Source organism: Pleurodeles waltl, chromosome 6 (assembly GCF_031143425.1).
Source record: "Pleurodeles waltl isolate 20211129_DDA chromosome 6, aPleWal1.hap1.20221129, whole genome shotgun sequence".
Classification (NCBI taxonomy): domain Eukaryota; kingdom Metazoa; phylum Chordata; class Amphibia; order Caudata; family Salamandridae; genus Pleurodeles; species Pleurodeles waltl.
Window position 1 is genome coordinate 409,363,258 of NC_090445.1, and position 5,002 is coordinate 409,368,259.

A 5,002-nucleotide genomic window follows, 5' to 3' on the forward strand; every position below is an offset into this window, starting at 1 on the left:
TGGGGGTGTCACAAACAGGCACACAAAATACACCCTCAGTGGCACAGGTGCAGCCGGGTGCAGTGTGTGAAGTAGGTGTCGGGTTTTAGGTTGAAATCAATGGAGAGACCCAGGGGTCACTCTGGCGATGCAGGCAGGGCACAGGAGGGCTTCTCGGGCCAGACACTGACTGGCCAAGGATGAGGGCCACCTGCTGGTCACTCCTGCACCGGTAGTTGGTTTCTCTCGGGCCTAGGGGCTGCGGGTACAGTGTTTCTTCCAGGCATTGGGTTCTTTGTTACCGGGCAGTCGCGGTCAGGGGGAGCCTCTGGATTCTCTCTGCAGGCGTTGCTGTGGGGGTGCAGGGAGGTCGTCTCATGATGTCCACATCATAGGAGTTGCCTGGGGGTCTTCTCTGCAGTGTTGGTTCTTCTGGACACGAGCCGGGGGCGTCGGGTGCATAGTGTTGGGGACTCACGCTTACGGAGTGAGGCTGCAGTCCCTTTAAAGATAGTTTCTTTGTTGCTGTTTGGACAGAGCCGCTGTTCACTGGTGTTTCTTGGTCCTTTGGTTGCAGGGCAGTCCTCTGAGTCCTCAGAGGTCGCTGGTCCCGCTGGATGCGTCACTGTGCAGGTTCTTTGAGTCTGGAGACAGGCCGGTAGGGATGGGGACAAGTCAGTTGTCGTCTCCGTCGTCTCTGCGGGGCTTCCAGGTCAGCAGTCCTTCTTGTTGTTGTAGGTCATCAGGAATCTGTTTTCCTGGGTTCAGGGTGTGTTTAGGTCTGGAGGGCAGTAGCCAATGGCTACTGTCCTTGAGGGTGGCTACAACCTCTTTGTGCCTCCTCCCTGTGGGGAGGGGGACACATCCCTAATCCTAATGCAGGGAATCCTCCAAAGCAAGATAAGGATTTCCTAAGGCAGGGGTCACCTCAGCTCTGGACACCTTAGGGGCTGTCCTGGCTGGAGGGTGACTCCTCCTTGTTTTTCTCATTATCTCCTCTGGACTTGCCGCCAAAAGTGGGGGCTGTGTCCGGGGAGGCGGGCATCTCCACTAGCTGGAGTGCCCTGGGGTGCTGTAACACCAGGCTTGAGCCTTTGAGGCTCAAGCCTGGTGTTACAGTTCCTGCAGGGGGAGGTGTGAAGCACCTCCACCCAGTACAGGCTTTGTTCCTGGCCACAGAGTGCACAAAGGCACTCACCCCATGTGGCCAGAAACCCGTCTGGATGTGGCAGGCTGGCAGAAACTGGTCAGGCTAGTGCTAGTAGTTGGGCTGGTATACAGGGGGCATCTCTAAGATGCCCTCTGTGTGCATTTCTCAATAAATCCCACACTGGCATCAGTGTGGATTTATTGTGCTGGGAATTTTGATACCAAACTTCCCAGTATTCAGTGTAGCCATTATGGAACTGTGGAGTTCGTGTTTGACAAACTCCCAGACCATATACTCTTTATGGCTACCCTGCACTTACAATGACTAAGAATTGGCTTAGACACTGTAGGGGCGTAGTGCTCATGCAACTATGCCCTCTCCTGTGGTATAGTGTACCCTACCTTAGGGCTGTGAGGCCTGCTGGAGGGGTGACTTACCTATGCCACAGGCAGTGGGTTGTGGGCATGGCACTCTGAGAGGAGTGCCATGCAGACTTAGGCCTTCATTATGGACTTGGCGGTCTGGGCTGCCATGCCGGCGGTGGTGGGAAATCCTGCCAGCCGCCATAGGCGGCCCTCCTCCACCGCCAGGCAGTGCTACTGCCCCTCGGATAATGATCCCATTTCCACCAGCCTTTCCCTGGCGGGTTTCCACACCAGGGAAAGGCTGGCGGAAGGAGTGCTCTGGGGCCCTTTGGGGGACCCTGCACTGCCCATGCACTTTGCATGGGCAGTGCAGGGGGCCCCTGTGCAGTGCCCCATCGCGCAGGTTACTGCCCGATTTACGGGCAGTGATCTGCGCGACGGGTGCAGCTGCACCCGCTGCACAGAGGCATTGATGGCGGCTCTATGTGGAGCCGCCAGCAATGTCCCGGCCAGGCATTCTGCTGGGCCGGCGGGTGGAAACAATGTTTCTGCCCGCCAGCCCAGTAGAATGTTTATTATATAGCCTGCAGGGTTCCAGGGGGGCTGGCGGTCACTAGAAAGACCGCCAGCATGAACACAGCGCACACACAAGTTGTAAGGCAGTGTGCATGTGCCGAATGAGGGGTCCCCAGGGTGGCATAATACATGCTGCAGCTCTTAGAGACATTCCCTGGCCATAGGCTCCTTGCTACCAGGAATACCATTTACAAGGGACTTATCTGTGTGCCAGGGTTGTACCAATTGTGGAGAAAAAGGTACAGTTTAGGGAAAGAACACTGGTGCTTGGGCCTGGTTAGCAGGGTCCCGGCACACTTTCAATCATAACTAGCATCAAAAAAAGGCAAAAGGTTAGGGGGTAACCATGCCAACAGTAGTATTTTCCTACACCCATTTTCCCAGTTCTCTTTCCAATCCCTGTGTTTTTCATCATTGTAGTCAAGGTCCTGTGGACCTCCAGGTTTGACAAGCTGGCTCCCTCTTTGATTGCATCTCTAAATCAGTCCATTCCCAAAATAAGTTCCTGAAAAGGTATTTCTGCAGTGTCAGAACTGCTAAGTTACGAGCAAACATTCAACTATTAAGGTATCAGGGTCATCTCAGAATCAAACTCCCTCTGCCATTCATCACCCTAGTAACTTTATCAAAAAATCATGAGGAATCGCAAACCTATCACCACATCCTAGGATGCCTGTGGTGCTACAGCCATTAGCTACCCATTTTCGCTAGATTTGTCAATGTGTCATTACTGGCAGAAGTCCCCAAGATGTGTAAGATGTGCCATTATTACACATCTCCTCTTGAAACCTGCTGCTAATCCAAACATGCATGCCAACTACAGACCACTTAGTGCCCCCCACTATAGCTTAAATCCTAGAAGCTATAGTTATCACACACATTCAGTTTATTTGTAAGGGAATAACCTACTCAATGACTTTCTGTCAGTTTTCTGCCTTGTTAAGTCACTAAAACACTCTTATTAAACACCAGGGAAGTACGTCTCCCAGCTAGGGAAAATGGTCCAAGCTATGTGTTGATCCTCCTATGCTTGCTGCAGCTTTTGACCTAGTTGCACACTGCATTTTCCTATTTACTTTTCAGCTAAGAGGTTTTGTACCCTAATGGTTGAGATTGTTTCTTGTTAACTGCACCTATCAGGTGATGCGTGACCCATTCACACCTAAAACCACCAGTATCACCTTCAGTGTTCTTCAAGGTTCATCCATCTTGACTGTTCTCTTCAACACATACATGGACCTTTTCACAGAAATCTCCAATAGCCACAACCACATATCTGCCCATGATACTCAAACGCACATCAAGACCCAAAAGAACCAGAAAATGGAAGGGAAATGCATCAATTTCTCTATAATTGGCTGTCCTTGAACAGCACCAAAACTGAGATCCTACTTTTTGGCCCAGATACTCTGTCCTTAAGTGAAGTAAATCACTTAACTCTGTCAATAAGTGAAGTAAAGATTTACTATACTTAACACCACATATATGTACTTTGACTTTACATATATATCTTAAAGTACATAAATGTGGAATCAAGTATAGTACATCTATACTAACATACAAATACTTACTTTCCTTTATATTGTGGTAGTCAATATTTTCACCACAGTATATTTTGGCAGGACTGTATTTTTCTTCTCGATAATCTGGCATGCACCATCTCCCAGGTAAATATTTGAGTTAACTAGTAAACAGCACAAAACTTTGATCGATGGCTTATGTTTAACTTGAAGAGCTTCGATCACATCACTCAGTATTAAAGTAATTCCACTGTCTGCTCCTCAAATAAAGGATCGAATTTAAAACCATTTGCCTGGTGCATTATGCCTTGCATGGTACAACCCCCGTCTACCTTGCCAAAATTTTAATTTTATACAAGTGAACCCCTGTATATGATCACCTCTCTACACTGTGTTTGACTTTTTCTTTCGAAATTGAAATGGTTTAAGAGCAGATTTCTGCACCAACAAGGTACCTTCCTCTGGAACTTTCTACCATTGCATCTTCATGACGAAACCAACATCAGATCCTTCTACAAACAACTTTATGTTTGCTTCTTCTGACAAGCATTTACTAACCTTGATTGTCCAACAGATCCTGCGCTACCCTAGCTTGCCATTCTTGCTCTATGTAGCTATCTCACAAAAGCACCTTACAATAACAACAAAATAAAGTAATGCAACTGGTAGTCCATTTATTAGTGATCACAAGCCCTCCTCTACCTTGCACTTGACTGCCTACTAGTTACATCTGGATTTGAATTTAACATCTTGCATCAAGGACTCAAAGCTCTCTATGATCTGCATATCCTCACATGCATCTCTTCTTTGGGGAATCGTCTCCTCTTTCCCTCATGGAATGAAGATACTGATTGATTGTCTCCTTTTTTAGAGTGGCTTACAATTGATGTCGCATCCCTTAATTTCAGATCAGACACCTCTAAAATCCTGTGAAGAGGCAGCTTTTCAAGCAGGAATCTCTCAGGACCACAAGGAAGTGACACGGATCAGCACCATCAGGTGGCTGAGTCCATAGAATAATTATAAAAAGGTCAGAGTCACTTAGACCGCCAAGTAGAGACCTGAGTGTACCAGTAGCAGCTTTCCCTCTGGGCAAGGAGGCTACTGGACCATTTTAACTTCTTACTGAACACTGAATGCTGGCAGGACTGCCTGCAGCCCTCACGCACTCTCTGAATGATGGCCCAAGGCAGACTTTGTGCTTCTCCAAGGTCCTGTTCTTCAATGCAGTCTCAATCAGTAATACTATTGGCTACATTCAAGAGACTTTCCTTCCCTGATAGAGCCAACTAAGGCAGTGATTCTTCCACACATCCTCCAAGCCGAGACCGTCCAATGAGGCACCTGTACGGACATGATGGACGGCTGTGATGGAATTGCACTGCAAAAAGGACACACCAGCAAGCACAAGC